Here is a 25,501-nt window from a genome sequence, read left to right as displayed (position 1 = left end):
ATTGTGTAAGGGCTTGTAGTCCATAGACCTTCTAGGGTTGGACAGTTTGGTGAGATATATCCCTTTTCTCCACATCTATAACACTCCACCACTCTGATCTTTGGCCACCGCCAGACTGTCGTCCTGTGTAACTCTAAGAGGGAAACCTTGTTGGACTGAAATTAGGACCGAGCTCCCTAGGCTTTGATCTGATATCCTGGGTGGTCATTTTGGATTCCATCCGGTTAAATCTTGCTTCTTCATCTTTCTTCCTTCTTTCATGCATCTCCTTCAAAGAGCACATATCTTCTGTATGGTTCTTCCTTAAACAATATGAATAGAATTCTCCAAGAATGGTTGGTTTTCGGATACATTCAGTGGCTAAATGTCTCACTTGATGGCACTTTCCACACCATGTATTAGACCGCATCACATTTCTCCCACCTCTTGCAGGAGTGGATATATTGGCGATATTTACCTTCAGCATATGTAGTTGTTTTGTAATCACATCCATAAGCTCCTTCTTTATGATTACAACTGAATTGGACAGGTAGTCCTTCAGGTTTTCACCTTCTGGAGTACTTGTAATAGGGTTTTGGAAAGCCTTTGTAATCATTGCATAGACTGGTTGAGTTGATCCAGAGGGTCCTCCGTTCTGGTTCTGATTCAAAGCTCCTATTGAGACTGGGGGTTGTTGATTCCAATTGGCAAGATTCCACTGTTGTTGAGTCAGGGAAACTGTCTAAGGCCATTGTTATTGTGGTTGAACCATCATTTGAGACACTGTCATCTGCAACCACTGTGGATTCGGTGCACTATACTATGACATTGTTTGCATTTGAGGATAGGGGTACGGAACTGTCCTTGGGACTGCATTTGGTAGGTATACCATTCCTGGCATGGGAGGAGGTAGGACTCCTCTTCTTAAGGTCATTGCAACAACCTTGTTCAACTTCGTCATACAGTCTTGCACCTTCCACAATAGCCTGCAGGTTGACTGGTCTTCTCAACTCCACAAACTTACGAACTTTTGGTTGTAGGCCTCTTAGGAAAACTCCCTTCTGGATGTCTTCATTCAAGTGATGGTTGGCCCATCTCTTTAGTATGGATTCCATTCACGAGACATAAGCTTCTACTCATTCTAACTTAGGTTCATGAACTCCTCTCGCATCCGCTCTTCAAAACTTCACGCCTAAATTTAGTGAGGAAGGCCAACTTGTCCCATGTGCTAAAGTTTCTTGCTGATTGTCTCTCATACCATTGAAATGCTGCACCTTTAAAAGTGGCGGGGAATATTGCCAACCAATACTCTTAGAGGTTCTAGCATTGTTAGCCACACATGCTACCATAAACTCTGCTACATGAAGATCAGGATCTTCATTGTACTCTCCCTTTAAGATGGGGAATGGGACTACATTTGTTGGCCTGTCTTATCAATATTTACAAGGCAGATCTGACTAGGAAGGGGACCTTGAGTTGCCATGGGGACTTCTGTAAAGAGTGCTGCTAGAGCATCAAAGGAGTCTTATGCTGCTAGCTCATTCTCGGCTTTGAGTTTTGCCTTCTCTCTTGTACCTCTGTACTCGTTCTAGTGCTTGTCTCTTGATTGCGTCATTCATTAGGGAGTTAGATCCACCCAATTGGTTTGTACTCAATAGAACAAAATCAGAGGGGGCTTTAGTCTCTAGAGCACTCTCTTGCCAACATTTCTTCTACTTTCTTCTTTTCAATGTCTATGAATTTAGCTTTCAGTCCGCTAGAGAGGGGAAGATATTCCATTCTGAGGGTATCAAAACTCATTCTTCTGAGGATCATTGTGGTGCCATCATCACAGTAATGCCAACTTCTAATAGTTTCAACAGTATATGTTGTGAAAAACACTCTATCTACCAACTTCTAGTGGGTTGCTAATTGGACAAACAGGAGATTGTCAGTACTCCATGGGTCCCACATATCCTGTTGTTGAGCATCCACAAACAAATTCCAACTCTTTTTTTTCTTGTTTTTGTGAACCTCCACTGACCAGGACTCTTGAAGCTTCTCACGATCTCCCACTTGATGATGTCTGGAAACTTCTCAATGAATGCAAAATCTCCCATGGATGATCATTCTCTCCATTTCTGCACTTCAGTTTGTTCCCAAACAATTTGCTACCAAGATACATGTCTCTATTGCTTCAATAGAGAGAGGAAATAGTCCACTACATAGAGCTTGCATCATGATGGTAATATGTTTCCACCATTGCAGGATGAAATTCTTATAAAAATTAGCTTTGGCAATGAGAATCTCCAAGTCTTTAGTGGTAGAAGGAACTTTGTAAGCATCCATTGAATTCTTCTCCTCTTCGCAATGCCATTTCCTTCATTGTCAGCCTCTTCTTATGCTTGTTGATGGTAGTTTTCCTCGGTTGTGCACCAAAAACATGGAGCCCAAAAGGAACACCAAGAAAATAGGGATTCTACTACAAAAAAATCTATATTGTATCATCAACAACCATCTTTTTCATATTTGATATGTCCACAATAAGGAAAAGAACACTAGGAACAAGAAATCTTCACGCAGCTTCATAAAAACAATTCCTCCATGGCTTTAACTTGAACAAAATTCATTATGCTCTTCATACTCTTCATAGAATTCTTCAAAATATCACAAAGACACAAAGATAATACACCATTTTGAATGGAAATCATCACATATTATTCTTCTTCAAAGGTTCCATAGCATTCTCTCACAATCTCTCACTCTTAGATACATTGTTTTTCATAGAATTGGCTATTTCTCACACACTCTCTCTCATAATTCTCTCTCTCAACAATACAATGAGATAATCAAGAATAATCATTCATATTTCCTATTAGGTCATGGATACCCCTTCCAAGATGTATGTCTAGTATGAAAGGTCATAAGGACCACTACATTGTCCCTTTAGAGCTCACTACTCTCACTTCACTTCAATCTTTACTTCAAGTCTTCAATAGCTACTTATTTGAGCTAATTTTAACTTATATTCATCTCTTCCCAAGATTGGAAAACTTTTCCAAGCTACATATTCATCAATCATCACACTTACAGAGGCATACATAACAAAATAGAACAGAAACAAAGAATCTACAGACGCTCAACAGAGGGCTTACAAAAGGCATCACAAAGCCTTTAGCTTAATTGAAATATTTCAAAACCATTAAAAATCAATCAATAAGCTTCCAAACACTCTCAAACTTCATCAAGTATTATTCCAACCCTTCATATAGAAGAAAAACTCAGCAAAACAGAAGGTTAACAAACTCAAACAAGCACAATCAAACACTATCAGCATATCAATAGAACATCACATCTCCACTATAAAACATTATGAGCTTTCAAAACATAATCAAATTCATCCAAAACACTTCCAAACACTTCAAAAATAACTAAAAATCATACCAAATCCACAAAATTTAACCATTCAGTCCACAAAAATCAACAAAAATCAATCATTTCAACCCTCAACAAACTCATAGAATTTGAATGTAAGGTAGGAGTCATAGATGTAATATCAAGGTCTACAATCAAATGGCCTAATAATAGGGTCTCCTTGCAAGCTTCAATGGCTGCAATGTACTCAACCTTGATAGTAGACAAGCCAATGCATTGTTGCATCCTAGATATCCAAGAAACAACACCTCCAATAAGGTGAAGACATAGCCAAAGATGGACTTCCTACTGCTTGCATGTCGTGTATAATTGTAATTAGTATAATCCATGACTCCCATTGCAAATGCTATGTTAGGTCTAGTGGGCCTATCATGGTATACATAAAGCTCCATGCTATGGATGCATACGGAATATTGGCCATCTTAGCATTCTCATCATCTGACTGGGAATAATCTTCTTAACCAACCTTCACATAAGAAAGAAAAGAGCAATACCCTTCACAACATTACAATGTTTCTAGCCAAGTCTCACCATGTTAAAGAGCCACAACTCCCACTACAAATGCTATGTTAGGTCTAGTGGCTATCATGGCATACATGAAGCTCCCCACTACGAATGTATATGGAATCTTGGCCACCTTAGCCTTCTCATCATCTAACTAGGAATAATTTTCTTGACTAACCTTCAGATGAGAAGGAAAAGAGGTGGCAATGGGTTTACCACCCTGCATATGGAACCACTCAAGTATCTTGTGAATGTACTCCTTTTACAAGAAGTAGAGGAGTCCCTTAGAGGAGTTGTGCATAATACACATATCAAGTATATGAGAAGCATGACCCATGTCCTTCATCTCAGAGTTTCTCTTAGGCGACTAAGTCTTTAAAGCATCCAGCTTATCATGATAATTTCTAACAATTAGCATCTCATCAACATAGAGTTCCAAAATAATAAGGCTACCATCACAAGACTTCTTTGTGTAGAGACATAGATCCACAGCACTATGGGAATAAGAATGTGAATACATAAAGGCATCAAACTTATGATGCCATTCTCTAGATACCTACTTAAGTTTATAGATGCTCTTTCTTAACATGCATCCTAGGTATTCCCTACCCCTTTCCTTGAAATCCTTAGGCTTCTATATATAAATGTCCTCATGCAAGTCTCCATGTAGAAAATTTGTCTTAACATTCATCTAATAAATAAAAGTCTAGATCTAACAGTGCAATCAAGGTCAAAACTAAACGGTATTCATTTAGACCAAATGAGAGAAAATCTCATCAAAAGCAACTCCCTTCTCTTGTTTAAAACCCTTTGTAACCAAATATGCATTGTATACTAGCTTATGATGATGACCAGAGGTGCTCGTAAGGGGCTCACGAGTAGAATCTATCACTATGACATAATCCATAGAGAGCTCATGATGATCAGGAAGATATGAGGCTTCATTTGAACATCGCAAAAATAGCCGTGGAGCCTATACATCATGTCCTCTTTATCCAACATTAGTTTAATCCTACACAATAAGCAAATCTTGGGCTCCATGGGAGCATCAACAGCAATTGTATATTGTCTAACAAGGGCTACCTATATAGTAATAGGAGGTTCCTCCTAAAAGTTCACCATGTGTATCTTAATCATTTGCTCACGTTTCTTATGCATCTTATTCTCATGAAGACAAAATCATGGCTACTGATAACTTTCCTAGCCTATGGATCCCAAAGAGGATAGCCCATCTCACTTGTATCACCATATCCAAGAAAGATGCATTTGATAGACTTTGGATCCAACTTGTTGCACTTGTCTTTAGGAATATGGCGAGTACCCCACATCCAAAGACTCTCAAGTGTGCATATGAAGGAGTTTTACTAGACCATACCTCCTTGGCAATGCTACCACCAAAGAGCAGTGCATGGGGATTTGTTAAACAAATAAACTACAATAGTAATTGTCTCAACCCAAAATGTATGGGGTAAGCCTATATGATTGAGCATACTTCAGATCCTCTCTTGAATGGTCATATTGATATGCTCAATAACACCATTCTAGGGTGGGGTATAAGAAGTAGTCAACTGATAATTAATATCCAGATTATCATAGAACTACTCAAAAGCATGGAAAATAGACTCACCCCCACTATCTAATCTTAGGTATTTCAACCTATGCCTAGAACCCCGCTCCACCCAATCCCCCGCCCCCCCACAACATGGCAACCCCCCTCAAAAAACCCCACTCCACCCAAGTCCCCCCCCCAATGACATGGCAACCCCCCTCAAAAAAACCCCGCTTCATCCACACCAACCCACCGCACCTCGAAAAACCCCGCTCAACCCACCCTGTCACCCCCCCACAACACGGCACACCCCCCCACCCCACCTCAAAAAACCTCGATCAACCCACCCCACCTCACCCACCCACAACACGGCGCACCCCCTAAAAAAACCCCACTCCACCCAACCCCCCGCCCCCCCATGACATGGCACAATCCCCCCCTCCCCCCCAATGACATGGCAACCCCCCTAAAAAAACCCCACTCCATCCACACCACCCCAATGCACCTCAAAAAAACCCTGCTCAACCCACCCCACCTCACCTCACCCCCCACGACATGGCACACCACCCCACCTCAAAAAACCACGCTCAACCCACCACACCTCACCGCCCCCACGACACGGCGCACCCCCCCTAAAAAAGCCCCGCTCCACCCTACCCGCCCTCCCCCCCAACGACATGGCACCCCCCCCCCCCCCCACAACATGGCACACCCTCCGCTCCCAAAAAACCTCGCATCGTGAGGAGGGGGTATCATGTCAAAGTAAGGCAGAGGGAGGGAACGTGCACGACATACACAAAGACAATTGCGACGAGGAGAGGAGGTGTCATGTCATGGCGAGGCGAGGGGGTTTCCTACCACAATGTCAGTGTGGAGAGTCAAGACGTGATCCGAGGGGATTGTCATGCCATGGTCTCGAAACAAGCATGCAAAAGGGTGCAGCACCAGGACTTCCCGGGAGGTCACCCATCCCAATATTGTTCTGGCCCAAGCGTGCTCGACTATGGAGTTCTGATGGGATCCGATGTATTAGCATTGGTATGACTGCACCACGAACACAAAGGAATTCCAAAGAGCTCTTTATACTAACAAAGTGGCATGAGAGAGCTCAAGAGCGAGGCATGGCGGCATGCCATGCCATTCGTGCCACGAAGGATGCGACTCAATGCGAACCCTAAACCGCATGCACATGGAGGCAACGCACAAAAGGTTGAATGCCATGCATGCCATTTCTGACATGAAGGGCAAGCATCCACATGAAGAGCACCCCGTGCACACATAGGCGACGATGTAAAAAAGATCAAGTCACAGAATACGTGCCATGGAGGACACGTGCCCACAACATGCCACAAGGTGGTGAGGGAGAGGGGGCATGCCACGACATGCCATTCATACCATGGAGGATGTGTGTCCATGCGAGCACTAAACCCCGCGCACATAAGATTGAGTCATAGAATCCATGCCATGTATGGACTTGGAATGCCATCGGGTGCCCTTTATGATACCGAGGGTGAGCATCCATGCGAAGAGAACCTCATGCACATAAAGGCAACGAGGTACAAAAGATTAAGTCATAGAATCCACTTTGTGGAGGGCACATGTCCACGTGAAGAGAATCCCACGCACGTGGAGGCGATGCACAAAAGATCTGAGTTGTAGAATCCATGCCACGACGGGCGGACTTGGAATGCCGTGGATGCCGACGAGATGAGACAAGCACGAAAATCGCACTAACTCAAGAGACCCAAGGCAAGGAATGTGAAGAGAAGACGATCAAACTGCCCACATGAGCTAGGCTAGATTGGGAGCATGGTGTACGTGAGGACATAGGGGCGTGCCATGACACACAAGGGCTGAGGCCAAGAAAACCCCATCGAACCAAGCGGAAGGGGGACAAATCGGTGCGGCGGGCTGAATCTCAGTGGATCGTAGCAGCAAGGCTACTCTGCCACTTACAATACCCATCCACATATTTGATTCATTTGCAAAGGATTCATCTCCCCGATTATTTGGAATTTCCATTCAGAGTCCTCGAGGAGACCACTTCTAGCACCTCGAGGGAGACTCTCGACACATGCTCTCGGGGATGCATAAGCGCCCCTACTATTAGTCAGTAACAACCAGGGAGGTAGATAGCGTCACATGTAGCATGGATTCTGACTTAGAGGCATTCAGTCACATAATCCTACACATGGTAGCTTCGCGCCATTGGCTTTTCAACCAAGCGCAATGACCAATTATGTAAATCAACGGTTCCTCTCATACTAAGTTGAATTACTATTACGGCACCACTCATCAGTAGGGTAAAACTAACTTGTCTCACGACAGTCTAAACCTAGCTCACGTTCCCTATTGGTGGGTGAACAATCCAACACTTGGCGAATTCTGCTTCGCAATGATAGGAAGAGCCAACATCAAAGGATCAAAAAGCAACGTCGCTATGAACGCTTAGCTGCCACAAGCCAATTATCCCTGTGGTAACTTTTCTGACACCTATAGCTTCAAATTCTGAAACACTAAAGGATCGATAGGTCATGCTTTCACAATTTTTATTCGTACTAAAAATCAAAATCAAATGAGCTTTTACCCTTTTGTTCCACACAAGATTTCTGTTCTCATTGAGCTCATCTTAGGACACCTATGTTATCGTTTAACATATGTGCCACCCTAGTCAAACTCCCCACCTGACAATGTCTTCTTCCTGGATTGGTACGCGAGTGCACCTTAAGACCAGAAGTAGGGGCCGAGCCCCACCTCCACCTCACAGAGTAAGTAAAATAACGTTAAAAGTAGTGGTATTTCACTTGCGCCAAAGGCTCCCACTTATTCTACACCTCTCAAGTCATTTCACAAAGTCGGGGACTAGATTCAAGCTCAATAGGGTCTTCTTTCCCCACTGATTCTTCCAACAGGGTCTTCTTTCCCCACTGATTCTTCCAAGCTCAATAGGGTCTTCTTTCCCCACTGATTCTTCCAAGCTCAACAAGGTCTTCTTTCCCCACTGATTCTTCCAAGCCCATTCCCTTGGTTGTGGTTTCACTAGATAGTAGATAGGGACAATGGGAATCTCGTTAATCCATTCATGCATGTCACTAATTAGATGACGAGGCATTTGGCTACCTTAAGAGAGTCATAGTTACTCCCACCGTTTACCCACGCTTGGTTGAATTTCAATCAAATTCCCCTTGTCCGTACCAGTTTTGAGACGGTTGTTCACCACCTAGGAAGGGCTGCCCCACGAGGGATGACGTTCTGCCCCCGTCATTCAATCGGCATGCGGAGGTCCGCCCTCCCCGCTGGGGCAACTCGGGCAGACCCTCGACAGCCTCCGAGGTCAAGAAGGAGACCCCTAGACCCAGCCCTCAGAGCCAATCCTTTTCCTGAAGTTACAGATCTGTTTTGCCGACTTTCCTTCCTACATTGTTCTATTGGCCAGAGGCTATTCACCTGATGCGATTATGAGTACGATCAGGCATGATCGGCATTCGCTCCTCCAGATTTTCACAGGCCATCGGGGGCGCAGTGGACACCACGAGACATGCGGTGCTGTACCAGCTGGATCGTATCTCCGAGTGATCTGAATTCAGGGTGGATTCGATCACGTTGCCATCCACGTCACGTCCCGGTTCGGGAATATTAACCCGATTCCCTTTTGATGAGCGGCGTGCATTGCGCCCTTGACACAGGACTGCCCCATCTCTTAGGATCGACTAACCCATGTCCAATTGTTGTTCACATGGAACATTTTTCCACTTCGGCATTCAAAGTTCTCATTTGAATATTTGCTACTACCACCAAGATCTGCACTGGGGGCCATTCCACTCAGGCTCGCGCCCAAAGCTACGCCATGACCCCCACGCCCTTCTACTCATCGGGGCCTCGCACTTGCCCCGATGGCTGAGTATAAGTTGCGCGCTTCAGCGCCATCCATTTTCGGGGCTAGTTGATTCGGCAGGTGAGTTATTACACACTCCTTAGCGAATTTCAACTTCCATGACCACTGTCCTGCTGTCTTAATCAATCAACACCCTTTGTGGGATCTAGGTTAGCGCGCAGTTCGGCACCATAACCCGGCTTTCGGTTCATCTCACATCGCCAATTCTGCTTACCAAAAATGACCAACTTGGAGCTCGCATTCCGCATCGGGGTTCAACAGAGCAACCCCAATAGCTTACCTATTTAAAGTTTGAGAATAGGTCGAGGGTGTTTCACACCCGATGCCTCTAATCATTCACTTTCCTGATAAAACTGCAAGGAGCTCCAGTTATCCTGAGGGAAACTTTGGAGAGAACCAGCTACTAGATGGTTTGATTAGTCTTTTGCCTCTATACCCAAGTTTGACAAACGATTTGCACGTCAATATCACTACGAGCCTCCACCAGAGTTTCCTCTGGCTTCACCCTGCTCAGGCATAGTTCACCATCTTTCAGGTCCCAACAGGTACGCTCCCACTCGAACATTTCACAAAAGATCATTGTCAGTCAATGGTGCACCCCGTGAAGGGAATCCCACATGTCAGGTTCATTACACCTCCATGGGTTTGCCACCCACCAGCTCGCGTACATGTTAGACTCCTTGGTCCATGTTTCAAGGCGGGTCGGATGGAAAGCCCAGAGCGCCAGTGTCCTGAGCGTGCAGGTGCAAAGCCCACCACAAGTGGTGCACGCTTCATTCATCGGCCAATGCGACAGCATCGACGAGCCATCTAAAGCCCACTCTTGTCCCGCCACACCGGCCCATGTTGATCAGTGCCCCATGTCAAGTGGCGAACCAGTTCACACCATTTCGCATCCAACTGAGGTGCACCTGCAGCCTCCATTCGCTTCCCTCCCAGCAATTTCAAGCACTTTTTAACTCTCTTTTTAAAGTCCTTTTCATCTTTCCCTCACGGTACTTGTTCGCTATCGGTCTCTTGCCCATATTTAGCCTTGGATGGAATTTACCACCCACTTAGGGCTGCATTCCCAAACAGCTCGACTCGTCGACGATGCCTCGTGGAGTGACAGGGTTCGAGCTCGATAGGGCTTTCACCCTCTCTAACGCCCCTTTCTAGGGGGACTTGGGCTCGATCCGCCATAAAGGACGCCTGTCTAGACTACAATTCGCATGGCAAAGTCATGCGATTTCCAAGCTAGGCTCTTTTTAGTTCGCTCATAGCTACTAGGAAAATCTTGGTTAGTTTCTTTTCCGCTGCTTAGTGATATGCTTAAACTCAGCGGGGATAGCCTTGCCTGATTTGAGGTTCGAGTTGCATTTAGGGTCGTCAAGGGCAAGCCCCTGGCTTCGAAGAGCCTGATCTGACATGTGCACCCTGGAAGAGGCACCTGCAAATAGCCGCCACCTCGACGAGGAGATGAACCACCCTTGTAGAGCAACGTCACCGCACGATGGTGATGTCGGTACATTTCAGCCAATCATAGCATCACGTTGGAGCACAAATGACCAATTCCACCCTCCCCCGAAGAAGGGGAGAGGGTGTGGGGGAGTTAGGGATGCTCAAGTAGGCATGCTCTTGGATGAGCCGCGGGCGCAAGTTGCGTCCAAAGACTCGATGATTCACGAAATTCTGCAATTCACACTATGTATCGCATTTCGCTGCGTTCTTCATCGTTGCAAGAGCCAAGATATCTGTTGTTGAGAGTCGTTGCATTCTTTTTTTCAATCCTCCCCTTGGGAGGAATCTCAGACAAGACAAGGTTTATTAAGTTCCTCCTGCCACCCCCGTGTGCGGGGAGGGGCAAGGGTTTATCAAGGTGGCGGCGTGCTCGAATGGGCACAATGAAGGGGGATCACCTCGAACAAGGGAGAGAGGTCGAAGGCGTCCCTCCTTCCTCCTCCACCCGCATGGTCATGGGACGACCCCAAAGCATAGCCTCCCCCGATGTCGTCCGACTCCAACGAGCGGAGAGACAATGCCGAATGGGCCTCCGAGCATGATCCCTCATGGATATTCCACGGTTCTCATTGTTCTCATAGATGTGTGTCAATGATCCTTCTGTAGGTTCACCTATGGAAACCTTGTTACGACTTCTCCTTCCTCTAAATGATAAGGCTTAATGAACTTCTCACAACGTCACCGGTGGCGAATCACCAGCATCGCCACAATCCGAAAACTTCACCGGACCATTCAATCGGTAGGAGCGACGGGCGGTGTGTACAAAGGGCAGGGACATAGTCAACGTGAGCTGATGACTCGCGCTTACTAGGAATTCCTCGTTGAAGATCAATAATTGCAATGATCTATCCCTATCACGATGAAATTTCAAAAGATTACCCAAACCTCTTGGCCCAAGTGGTAAACTCGTTGAATTCATCAGTGTAGCGCACGTGTGGCCCAGAACATCTAAGGGCATCACAGACCTATTATTGCCTCAAACTTCCATGGCCTAGACAGCCATAGTCCCTCTAAGAAGTTGGCCACGAAGAGGATCCTTCGTGTAACTAGTTAGCAGGCTGAGGTCTCCTTCGTTAATAGAATTAACCAGACAAATCACTCCACCAACTAAGAACGGCCATGCACTACCACCCATAGAATCAATCCTTGCTATATCTGGACCTAGTAAGTTTCCCCGTGTTGAGTCAAATTAAGCCGCAGGCTCCACTCCTAGTGGTGCCCTTCCGTCAATTCCTTTAAGTTTCAACCTTGCGACCATACTCCCCCCGAAACCCAAAAACTTTGATTTCTCATAAGGTGCTAGCAAAGTCATCAAAATAACATCTGCCAATCCCTAGTCGACATCATTTATGGTTGAGACTAGGACGGTATCTGATCATCTTCGAGCCCCCAACTTTCATTCTTGATTAATGAAAACATCCTTGGCAAATGCTTTCGCAGTAGTTCGTCTTTCATAAATCCAAGAATTTCACCTCTAACAATGAAATACAAATGCCCCCAACTGTCCCTATTAATCATTATTCTGGTCCTGGAAGACCAACACAATAAGACCAAAGTCCTATCACGTTATTCCATGCTAATGTATTCAGAGTATAGGCTTGCTTTGAGCACTCTAATTTTTTCAAAGTAACATCGCCAAACCCAAGTCCCAGCCAATTAAGTCCAGGAGCACGTCTCCGACAGAAAGGGCGGGGCGATCAGTACACACCAAAGGAGGCGAACCGCACGCCCCGCCCTGAGATCCAACTACGAGCTTTTTAACTACAACAACTTAAATATATGCTATTGGAGCTGGAATTACTGAGGCTGCTGGCACTAGACTTGCCCTCCAATGGATCCTCGTTAAGGGATTTAGATTGTACTCATTCCAATTACCAAACTTGTAAAAGCCCAATATTGTTATTTATTGTCACTACCTCCCCGTGTCGGGATTGGGTAATTTGCGCACCTGCTGGCTTCCTTGGATGTGGTAGTCGTTTCTCAGGCTCCCTCTCCGGAATCAAACCCTAATTCTCCGTCACCCATCACCACCATGGTAGGCCTCTATCCTACCATCGAAAGTTGATAGGGCAGAAATTTAATAGGGCAAAAATTTGAATGAACCATCGTCGGCGCTGAGGCTGTGCGATTCAGCAAGTTATCATGATTCACTGCGTCATCGAACAAGCCCGCATCAACCTTTTATCTAATAAATGCGTCCCTTCCAGAATTCGGGAGTTGGTGCACGTATTAGCTCTAGAATTACTACAGTTATCCGAGAAGCAAGGTACCATCAAAGAAACTATAACTGATTTAATGAGCCATTCATAGTTTCACAGTACAAGAGAGTTTATACTTACACATGCATGGCTTAATCTTTGAGACAAGCATATGACTACTGGCAGGATCAACCAGGTAGCTATATTTCGTTACACAAGCAGCAACGCTACTGCGCGTTCCGACTCCACATCAAGTGTGGTTGCGGGGCAAAAAGGCACGACCTCATCACCAATGTGTTGTTCTTGATGTAAAGAGAAAGAGGGGAGGAGCACGAAGGCTCGAGAGTGTACGAGGAGGGAAAAAAAATGACAAATTGGGATGGGACAAGCACATGCTTTCGTTTCCCACCGTGGACCAAGCCCCACATGAGCACATGCATCGGCCATCGCCACCACCACACATGAGGCGTACTCCACGTTGTCTTGTCTCCCACATCCCGAGCTCGTGTCGAGTCGAAAGACGATGGAAATACTCATGCATTCCACCATTTCGCATCAACAAGAGCCCATCGTGAGGTGCACTCAACCCCACTGGGAACAAGCCCCGCCAACGAAGGCGCACCTCGATCACATCGTTCCATCAGTTTCGGACCATCCGTATCGATACAAGCCACACAATATTCACAATGAGGTTCGTTGTTAGCATTGAGAACCATGGAGCTCGAACACGATCTCGCCACCAACTAGACACATTTTCAAGGCACCGCACTTCGCTCCTCACCGCCTAGTGGGCACATGTTGACTGCCACGATGCGATGTCCTCACAAGGATCACCACAAGTCACTTGAGCCTAACCGTTGGGCGGGGGGTACATGGCAACAAAACATTGAAAAGTAGCTAAAACATCTAATTTTTTATTTATGAGATAGGCCCATACTTTATAGGAAAAATCATCAATGAACATAACAAAATACTAAGCACTACTTGAAGAGACTGACACAGTATGGGATGAGAGACATCAGAATGAACAAGAGCCAACAACTCACCCATGCTTGTAGAGCTAGACTTTTGAAGAGCATTACGATTTTTCTTGCCATATAAGCAATGATCACAATAATCAAAATAAGAATAGTCAAGGGGTGGGAGATATTGCAAAGGAGTCAAAACTTTCATTCCTTTAAGTGACATGTGCCCAAGTTGACAATGCCACAAAGATACATTCAGAAGATGAGTGATGGCCAATATATGATCCATAGATCCAAAAACAAGCAATGGATAAATACTGCTAACTTTGGCATCTCTAGCAAAAATGAGGTTGCTATGAGTAATCTTCTAAGAAAAATCACCAAGAGAGACATGATAACAAGCATCATCCAACTATCCAGTAAAAATAAGGCTTTTCATTATAGTTGGGACATGATGTACATCATGCAACATAAAAGTACCTATAGAAAATTGCAAGTCAATCGTATAGAATGTGACATAGTACGATAAGTGTAAAACTAACTGTGATGTGGAGCCACATGAAAGGAATCCCCCAAATCAAGTAATAAACATTGAGAGAATGAGAACTAACCATTAGTCAATTGTGTGACTAAAGTGAAGAAGAAAACAATATGTAGTCATGTGACTCGTATTCCAATGTATTAATCTATTCGATCTTGAAAATCAATTTAGTGATGCACTAATCATCCAACAATTTATGATAATCTTGCTTTTTTATTTGCCTTTATCATGCCTATCTTGGTGTATTTTATGACACTGTGGTTGTATGTGTTCCCCTAGAATAATGGCATATAAATGAAGACTTCGGATTGTAGGATTTCCTGCAAGGCTACCCATGAGATCTAGACTTAGACCTATTCTATTATGGGTCTCTACCATGATGGTCATTACTACCTCTACTATCATGTCGACCTCAAATTCTGAGAGTATAAGAGACTCAAGTTGCATCAATATTCTTCCTCTTAACCTCTTTAGTGGGGTAAAGTTCCCTCTATAGTTGAGCATGTAAAGCCATCCTCACAAGCATTAGTGCATGATAGCACGAAATGTGTTCCATGACTTAAACAGAGTAACAAGCAGGAACATAGACTTAATATTGCCATCAAAGACCATCTTTTGTGATATAAGCTAGCCTATAAATAGAATGGAACTCATTCAAATGAGTAGATATAGGAGTTCCTTTCTTCATACAAAGGTCCAATACAACTGCAAAGCCAGGATCTATTTATCATAAAGATCACATATATTTTCCCATGATTGCCACACACCACTACTAGTCTCAATGACAATAACCTCAATAAAATAGGTGAAAGTTGAAGTACAATAGTTTTGTCCATAAAACTATAGTCCATGAGAAGTCAACTACAACCAAGGCTAAACCATAAACAAAATGCACCCACTCCCATGAAAGTTTGGATAACAACAAATTTAAATGCAACTAATAGCGACTAATGAAGAGCGTAGAACTCCAAGCACCAAATACTATTAGAGAACTAGAAAAGTGTCACATACATAGATGCATCCTAAACCAAGGGGTAATGAAGTACATGAGCTAACTATGCATAAGATATCTCCAAGCAACAAAGAGATCTATTAAGCTACAACCAAGTCACTACTCATGAACAATGAAGCTTAGTACATAACAAAGCATGCATCCATAATTGACAATCCCTCTAACAAAAGTGTCAGATAACCTTGCCTTGGTAGGAATCCCCTCTCTCCAACCTCAAATGGCCCCAATCAACTCTCCTCTAGCTTAACAAGTGGCATACGTTCTAATCGTATCTCAACTTATAGACTTTAATTTCCAACAATTAGCTAATTGTGGAAATTAAAAATTACCATCCCTATCCATAAATAGGTCTTTGCCCATCCACATTTAATGTGCCAAGCCCTTTGAATAAGAAAGTTATTCTAACTTTCATTAACCTTAGTCTAGACATTAAATGTCTAATTTTTATTAGCCCAAATGACATTACAATTCATTTTTACAAGATGATTTAATGTCCTAGACCAAGATTGTGACTAGGCATCCACTAATACCTATACAACATAACTTGTAACAACTTTTGTTGATGTCTCCCATTGCCCTATACTGTCATAGTATCCAAATTAACTTGCACTTCACATGTGCATAACTTAGATATGCCAAAGCAATGCAATAAAAATATTTTGCATCTATGACACTTTGGGCAGTGAAACACAAGTTCATACCTAAAACACAACCCAGTCTCAATTAAATGATGAAGTTTTTTCTCAACCGAGATTAGGCATCCCATGCTAGATTTCAATTGTCAAGAATCGCGTGGTGGGGGAACTTGCTCAAGATGCTGTGCCGAACACACACAAAATGCACAAGGAGAAGCTCACTCAAGAGACAAGAAGAGAGATGGAGGCCAAAACGTTTTCTTGCTGATTTCTTCTTCTTCTTCCACACTCTTTACAATGTACACAAAGTATAGATAAGATACAACATAAAAGGAAAGTGGCCTACTAAGTCAAACAATGCATAACCGACTACACTAGTCGACTGGCGCTATAACTATGCCAGCTGTAAATAGGTGCAACAACCTGAATATAATAAGTAATGAGTCAGTGGCCATGTGAGAGTCATAATGACCACCGACGTGCTAAGTGTAGATGTGTGGACCCATCTAACCAGGCGGTCCATCATCAATGTCCGCATGTGTTGAGCTTGTCATCTCAACACTCCCCCTCAAGCTCAACTGCATCTCTGCAAATCCAAGTAAGCTTCGAAACTTTTGAAGCTTCTCTGTACCCAATGCCTTCGTGAAGATGTCAGCTATCTGATTATGTGTGTTGACATACACCAAGTCAATCTCACCTGCTAATACCTTCTCTCTCACAAAGTGGTAGTGTACCTCAATATGTTTTGTCCTGGCATGGAACACAGGGTTCCTAGCCAACTGTATACTGCTCATGTTGTCACAATAAATGACAACTGGACCTTCCACCTACACATCCAAATTAACCAATAACTTTTGCAGCCATACTACCTCACATGCTGCAATAGCAGCACCTCTATACTCAGCCTCTGTACTCGACAAAGCAACTGTAGATTGCTTTTTGCTGCTCCAAGCAACTGCTGCACTACCAAGAGAGAACATGTATCTGCTGGTAGATCTTCTATCAGACATACTACCAGCCCAATCTGCATCTGTGTATCCAAACACATGTACATCTGTACCTGCCTCATAGAAAAGTCTATAATGTAATGTGGACTTCACATATCTCAATATGTGTCTGACTGCATCCAAGTGTGGCTTTCTAGGTACTTGCATAAATTTACTCACAAGACCAACAGCGTAGCTCAAGTCTGGCCTTGTAATGGTCATGTAGATCAAACTCCCCACTATCCTCCTGAACATAGTAGGGTCTTCTATCTCATCCCCAACATCAGCACTCAACTTTACATTCTGCTCCAACGGAACTGAAAGTGGTTTGCATGCTATCATACCATACTTGGACAACATATCCAAGCCATACTGTCTTTGGGACAGCCATATACCATCATCACATCTGATCACCTCAATGCCAAGGAAGTATCTTAGCTCACCTAAATCCTTCATCTCAAACTTCTTCTTCAAAGAGTCCTTGACTTCAGCAATCCCACTATCACTATCACCTGTAATAATCAAGTCATCCACATAGATGACTATGATGACCAAACCTGCATCTCCCTTTCTCACATAAAGTGAGTGATTAGCATCAGAAACATAAAAGCCAATATTGACAAGATGCTCTCTGATCTTGTCAGACCATGCTCTAGGTGCTTGCTTGAGCCCATAGAGCGCCTTCTTCAACCTGCACACATACGTGGGATGCTCTAAATCCTCATAACCTGCTAGCTGATCCATATACACTTCTTCCTGCAAATCACCATGCAAGAAGGCATTCTTCACATCCATTTGCTGCAATCTCCAACCTTTGGCTACTGCCAAAGCAATCACACATCTGACAGTTGCCATCCTAGCAACTGGACTGAAGGTTTCATCATAATCTATGCCATGTGTGTGGGCATAGCCTTTTGCAACCAGCCTAGCTTTGTACCTACTAATAGAACCATCTACATTGTGCTTAATCTTATAAACCCACTTACATCCAATAGCTTTCTTGCCCTTTGGCAATGATACTAGATCCCAAGTCTTATTGGCCTCTAATGCAGCCATCTCCTCATCCATTGCTGTATCCCAATGAGCATAACCAACAGCCTCCTGAAAACATGTGGGCTCAACATCCTCAAGTAGTTTCACCATATAAGAATAATGGTGAGTTGCATAACCTTCAAAACCAAATCTTTTAACAAGGTATCTCACCGTGCTAGACCTGCGTACCACTGGATCACTCAATGGAGTCTTTGCATTAACGCGTGCTCTCTGCACACCTGGAGTCCTCACTGAAGGAATGCCAAACTCATCATCCAAGCTCTCTGAGCCACTGGAGTCTCCATCAAGAACTACATCAATGCCTTCTGACGCTTTATTCTTTTCTTTGTCTTTACCTGTAGTGCTACTAGATGCACCCGAAGATGTAGAGGTACTCCTTAGTCTCCCAGACCAAGGACTACCAGATGATGTCTCTGGTCCACTAAGAGTTCGTGATTCTTGCTTTTCAGCCTGCACATGAGTGTCATGATCATCACCATCATCCAATGCATCACCACTAAATGCATACAACTGCTCATTTCATCAAAGATGACATCCCTGCTCACTCTGAACTTACATGTGACAGGGTTATAACAGCAATACCCTTTCTGCTCTAAAGAGTATCCAATAAAGACACACTTTTCAGCCTTTGGATCCAGTTTCTTCCGCAACTCATCTGGCACATGAACATATGCAATGCAGCCAAACACTTTCAAGTGTGAAACATCAGGCTTCTTACTTGTAAAACATTCTTCGGGAATCATACCATGAACTGCAGCTGTGGGAGTTATGTTCATAATATAAACAGCAGTATGAACAGCCTTAGACCAAAAATGCTTAGGCATATTCTTTTCAGCCATCAAGGCACGTGCAACTTCTGCAATATGCCTGTTTTTCCTTTCTGCAACCCCATTTTGCTGTGGGGTATACCTGCATGTGAACTGTCTCTTTATCCCATGAGACTTCAGAAAATCACTGAACTCATTTGAGAGGTACTCTCCCCCTCCATCTGACCTCAAGCACTTTACTTTCAAGCCTGTTTCTCTTTCAACTACAGCCTTGAAAGTTCTAAAGTGCTCAAACGCTTCACTCTTTTCCTTCATAAAATATACCCACAGCTTTCTAGAACAATCATCAATGAATGTGACAAAGTATGAACTGCCTCCAAGAGATACATTTTGTGTAGGTCCCCAAATGTCTGTATGCACAACATCAAGGATATTTCTGCTTACATCTTTGTCATGTGAAAAGGGTTGTCTTGCCTGCTTACCAAACTGACATGCTTCGCATACCTTATGAAATTCTGCAACTCTAAATGTAGGCAAACCTGTAACCAACCCTTTGGACTGCATTAATTTCAGCCTTTGTACATTTGCATGTCCAATGTATTTGTGCCAAATTTCAATATCTGCAACAACACCTTTTCCTTTGGCATACATAGCAACATTCATAGTAGGAATTCTAGCATCCAGAGTAAACATACGTCCAACTCTACTTCCCTTTGCTACCAACCTGCACTTGTCATTGAAGTCTTCTACAAAGCAGCCCTTTGCATTAAATCTAACTTGCAGCCCTTGCTCTACCATTTGACCGACTGACACCAAGTTCTTTGTAATAGATGGCACATATAATACATCTGAAAGACTCTTTGTCTTACCATCATGCAAGGACAAGGGAACTTTTCCAATGTGTGAAATTGGGTGGCATGAATCATCACCCGTCTGCACATAACCTGCATTTTGCAAATCCTGCATCTCTCCAAACCATTCTGCATGGCTGGTCATATGATTGGATGCACCTGAATCAACATACCAAACATCATCATGTGTTCCCTTTCCTATAATAGCATTCAGCATATGCTGCATAACAAAAAGATGTTCATTTTTGTCTTCATTCTGTCGTGAAGACGATGCATAGTTTCCTTGCTGCAACTTACCACTGCGAATATCATCTTTCTTAGCATAACATTGGGCTGCAATATGACCTGTTTTGCTACAGTAGTGACACACAATACCAGAGTTGTTAGAGCCCCTGTTCTGCCATCCACCTCTTCCTCTAAAGCTCCCCCTGCCTCTAAAATTACCACGACCTCCTGAAACCTGCATATCGCCAAATTGCTGATTCAATCTGTTTTGCTGGTTGTCACTACCACGTCCTGTACCACAGCCTCTTGAAGAGAACCTGCCACATCCCCTTCCTGAACTGGAGTAGAAAGCCTGGACCTGTTCACCACTTCTTTCAGATGTCTCACTCTGCATGTTGATTTCTTCAGTGATCATTAGAGAGACCAACTCATCGAAATCTGGGAATGGCTTTCTAACATATACGGAATTAACAAAAGACTTCCAAGCCTTTTCATTATTAAGTCCACCCAAGGTTGACGACACCAAATCATCATCATCGGGCATTGCATCAATCGCTGCCAATGCATCTGTAATGCTCCTTACCTTCAATGCATACTCATTGATAGATCTCTTCCCTTTCTTCAATGTATTCAACTCTTGCTTGAGTTGAATCTTTCGTGCCTTTGTATTTACAGAAAACATACTTTCAAGTATGGTCCAAGCTGCATATGCATTCTCTGCATTTCTAATGTGTCCCAGCATATTATTGTCAATTACTGCAGACAACCAATACATGACCTTCTTGTCTTTTGCATTCCATTCCTTTCGTGCCTTTGTCTTTTCTGCAGTTGGAGGATCACTCACCTCCGGCTCCTTTTCTTCACCTAAAACAAACTCATAGAGGCCTTTTCCAATAAGGAAGTTTGTGACACGGAACTTTCATGATGGGTAGTTGTTCTTGTCGAGCTTCTCAATGATGGGGCTTCCACTATTCTCTGTCATTATCACAAAATTAATACCAACAGCAAGCAAATCTTCTGCAACCCTCGACCTGTAGTGCACAGCAATACACCAGACAGCCTTTTTCATTATCTACTCAACAATACATGCAATCTGCAACCAGTTTGCAGATAAACCTTATGTTTACTCGCTAGTAAACACCTTTGAACTTACAGATCTGAAATCTATAACCTGCGCACCCACTTTCGGTCAATACAGTCGAAGTCACATCATACCCTGAAACTGTTGTCCACAACCTTACAGCTCTAAAACGGGCCCTGAAACGGCCTCAGATGCCCAAAATAACTGCGGAAAAGCCCTTAAGGGCATTTTTGTAGAATATACAGCGCTCTTCGCGCACACCAAATCTCACTGCAATTTGAGATTTTTGCTATGCCCTGCTTCCGGTGCCTCCACAGGCACTATCCAAGAGAAAGAGTGGAAGGATGGGAGAGCTTCTTACCCGTGGCTTGCTTGCTCGAATCTTGCTTCTTCTCCTTCACTTCTGCCTTCGAAATCAGCCTCTCTCAGTGGTGCGGCTCTGATACCATGTCAAGAATCGCGTGGTGGGGGGACTTGCTCAAGATGCTACACCGAACACACACAAAATGCACAAGGAGAAGCTCACTCAAGAGACAAGAAGAGAGATGGAGGCCAAAACGTTTTCTTGCTAATTTCTTCTTCTTCTTCCACACTCTTTACAATGTACACAAAGTATAGATAAGATACAACATAAAAGGAAAGTGGCCTACTAAGTCAAACAATGCATAACCGACTACATTGGTCGACTGGCGCTATAAATATGCCAGTTGTAAATAGGTGTAACAACTTGAATATAATAAGTAATGAGTCAGTAGCCATGTAAGAGTCATAATGACCACCGACGTCCTAAGTGTAGACGTGTGGACCCATCTAACCAGGCGGTCCATCATCAATGTCCGCATGTGTTGAGCTTGTCATCTCAACATCAATGAGCTTCTAGATTTAAGTTTGCAAATGATACACAAGTGTACTAGTTGGGGATGAGGGAAACTTCAGGACCTTTGTAGTAGTAGTGGAGAACTTCAAGCCCTCTCATTAATTGGTACAATCCTTGGACCTTTAGTTTGTTCTATAACACTAGACAACCACATTAGAGCCCCCAAGAGAATTTGAGTCTTGACTTGGGTTTCGTAGAACAACAATGAGATATCTTTGATGTTGTGTATGTATAAATATCACATCAGAGCACAAGTTATCATCTCTAAGAATTAACAGAAGCTCATATGCAAGCACCAAGAGACACTCTTTAGCAAGGAAAGTGAGGATTATTCAACAATTTTATCACTAACCATGTGGTTCATAACTTCTTATTGAGCCTCCTCCAAATTAGGTATTAAAACTAGCTAAAGTTCCAAATCAAGAACTTCATCTGGTCATAAGAAAGTACAACAACAAAGGTAGCTTGGGATGCCATCCTTCAACTAAAGGAGAGCCTTATTGGCTAAGCTTGTTAGGGATTTGTTAGGGATCTTCTTTTGTAGAAGAAACCATTATTATAGAGATTAGTTTCCATTGCACTTTGCAGCCACCATTATTAAAACACACAAATTTGTATGATCTTGTCTTCAAAAAAAGCACTAAGCATAGTTGAAAAGAAGATAAGATAGTATATTCTCTTTGACCAATGATTTGAGAATAGAGTCCAATCATACCTTGGAAAGACTTATCTATCTTGGGAAGCTTCTCCACACATGTTGTCACTAAATTGATTGCTTATTACGCATTCTCTATTTAATATATTTATGCCAATAAATTAATGACTCGCTTTTCTTTAAGTGTTGATGATGATCTAGCATGGCCATGAGACCTTTAGATACCAGTATTCCTAGTGCATCACTTAATGTGGTAATCAAAGCATTGTGACGAGGATATCTGGTATAGATAGTACAAGTTATGAAGGGGGAAAGAAGTGTCTACCAAGTGTAAGAGTGTACACAAGAACCAAGGAGTTACACATAAATGAAGATGGATTAAGTTCGAAGAAGAGGAAGTGCATTAGCATTGTGTATATGTATTTATGTGTACATCCGGGGACGCCTGGGAACATTTACTTATGTGTAATGAGTATTGCATTCATTTGGGGTCATCCTCTCCCTTACAAGTCAAGGTTCAATGTCTTTTCTTTCATTAAGAAAGACGAGAGATGTCATTCTCTCACTAAGAAAGACGAGAGACATGATCCTCTAGAAGCGGGGAGAGAAGTTATTTTCTCTTTCTAAGGTCTAAAATGACACTAGCTTTTGTGTGGAACTCAATCTTAAGGTTGAGGCCCAAAGGAAATTTTATGAACTCTCCTTAAGGTGGTTGCATGAACCACAAGTTAAGAGTACAATTTAAAAAAATATTTTTTTAAATTTAAAAAAAGACATGGTGAATCCATTTTTAAAATATCTCATGATAGAAAGATGATCTCTAAAAATGGCCCGTGTAGGTTATCGGAAACAATGAGATCTACAACTTTCACGTTGGACATTTTTTCATCTGAACAATGCACAAAGAGATATCTCGAAATTGGTACTGTAGAGTAGGTCCTAGAACAGTCGCATCTTGCATGAAGATCAACTCAAGTCTCTCTCCAAGAAGAGAAGCTATTGAAAGCCTATAAAAGAGGAGGCTCTCCTTGGGTGTGAGAGAGGTGAAGGAAGCATCACTTTGCAATCAAGTTTCAAGAGGAGAAGAGAAGATGCAAGTGTTATGAAAGCTTTGTTGAAATCAAGTTCCAAGAGAAAAAGAGAAGGTGCAAGTGCTGCGGAAGCTTTGATGAAATCAAGTTCCAAGAGGAGAAGAGAATGTGCAAGTGTTGTGGAAGCTCTGTTGAAATCAAGCTCCAAGAGGAAAGCCCTATACATATTGTATAGAAGAGAAGGAGACTCAAGAAGGATCAAAAGGTGCCAACTTCCAAGTTGTGCAAGTGTTAGCCGATTGTATACCGTGCAAGGAACCGTAATCTTGTCTCCAAGATCTACAAGTAAGAACTGGTTTATGTGTAACGAAGGAGCTTGCTCCTTGTCAATAATATAACTCCACAAGGGGGGGACTAGCCCATCTTCTAGTCCCTAGTGTGTTGTCAATCTCTCTCTCTCTCTCTCTCTCTCTCTCTCTCTCTCTCTCTCTCTCTCTCTCTACATCTTTCTTTTCTCTCATCTGTTCTCTCTATGTGCCAGCATGATATTCACCATATATATTTTAAGTATATAAGAAAGTTGAGCGTGTATCTCGGATATTATAACAGTGGTATCAAAGCATGTCTCTTTGCTTTTCTCAAAGTAAAGGCAATCCTTGCAAGAAGAAGGTAAAGATGGCAACTGATGAAGTACCTACAAGTGAGCAAGTACAGGCTCAATTGATAGAGTACCGTAGCTTGTTGGAAATTCTTGAAGTATGCCAATTGATTGACAGCTTAAGGGCAAGGGAAGAAGCTACTTATGAAGGACTGAATCCTCCAAAAGATGGTGATATTGGAGGAAATACCATTGCACCAATTGATGGTGAAGGTGCAAAGCATCCAATTGCAAAGAAGCTTCCTAGAAGGAAGAAGGACTCTCTGGTCAAGAAGAGTAAAAAGGACTCACCTCGAGTGAGGTGGATAAGGAGGGAGTCATCTCCCTAAGCAACCAACTACTCCCCTGATTACTCAAGTTCCTCCTCCTCCTCATCTTCTAGTTTCTACTCTTTTGGTTCTAAGTCTCATGCAATCCACAAACGGACAAAGAGGGACCATAAGAGGAGCAAGCTTAAGAAGACTAAGACTTTCAAGTCTAGGAATAAGGACATAAAGTTTGACTCTTACTTCAATACGAGAGATCCTTCTAAGGCATTAGCCTTTTTCAGGCAATTTGAAGTTGCTTTTTCTTATGGTAATTTCTCATAAAAGTCCAAGCTTAGCCATGTAGGCATGCACTTGAAAGCCACCGCTAGCAATTGGTGGTTGACTCTCATTTTCGAGGGAAGGAAACCTACGACTTGGAAAAAGTTCAAGAAGAAGTTTTATGCTCAGTTTTTGCCTCCTGATTTTGAGAATGATGTCAAGAAGAAGTGGGATTGACTAGGCCAGAAAGAGCATGAGAAGGTCACTAGTTATGTGGACAAGTTTTGGTCTACTCTTCTCAAGGTTACTCCTTTCATGAGATCAGCAATGAAGAGAAGAAAATGAAGTTTGAAGCTAGCCTACTCCCTCATTTACACAAAATCATGGAGGTGTATCCACATGAAACCTATCTCGCATGATGGACTCTGCCATCATAGCTGAAAGTTTGCATACACCGATACATCTTGAAAGTTGGAGATGAGTTCTTATAGAGCTAGATAAGAGCAGCTCTATGATCAACCAAGAGACAAGACTAATCAAAGAAGACCTATCTTTACCCATGACCAATATTCAAAGCCAGAGGGTAACAAGAAGAAGC

General features: G+C 43.1%; 3 non-coding genes and 1 pseudogene across 3 annotated transcripts; all 4 read right to left on the bottom strand.

Moving 5' to 3' along the window:
* Positions 1–6,379: 6,379 nt before the first annotated feature.
* Positions 6,380–6,498, bottom strand: LOC148023449 (5S ribosomal RNA; annotated as a pseudogene).
* Positions 6,499–7,339: 841 nt separating this feature from the next.
* Positions 7,340–10,691, bottom strand: LOC148023448 (25S ribosomal RNA). The gene has a single exon (XR_015693840.1). It is a non-coding gene; the product is annotated as a 25S ribosomal RNA (ribosomal RNA).
* A 245-nt stretch (positions 10,692–10,936) lies between these two features.
* On the bottom strand, positions 10,937–11,089 carry LOC148023447 (5.8S ribosomal RNA). The gene has a single exon (XR_015693948.1). It is a non-coding gene; the product is annotated as a 5.8S ribosomal RNA (ribosomal RNA).
* Positions 11,090–11,430: 341 nt separating this feature from the next.
* LOC148023446 (18S ribosomal RNA) lies at positions 11,431–13,238 on the bottom strand. The gene has a single exon (XR_015694298.1). It is a non-coding gene; the product is annotated as an 18S ribosomal RNA (ribosomal RNA).
* Between the last annotated feature and the right edge of the window lie 12,263 nt (positions 13,239–25,501).

The sequence above is a fragment of the Lygodium microphyllum genome, chromosome 16 (genome assembly GCF_053477565.2).
Source record: "Lygodium microphyllum isolate KBCC chromosome 16, Lygodium_microphyllum_v1.1.10, whole genome shotgun sequence".
NCBI lineage: Eukaryota > Viridiplantae > Streptophyta > Polypodiopsida > Schizaeales > Lygodiaceae > Lygodium > Lygodium microphyllum.
The sequence above is the reverse complement of the archived record's forward strand: the minus strand, read 5'-3'. Positions and strand labels throughout refer to the sequence as shown.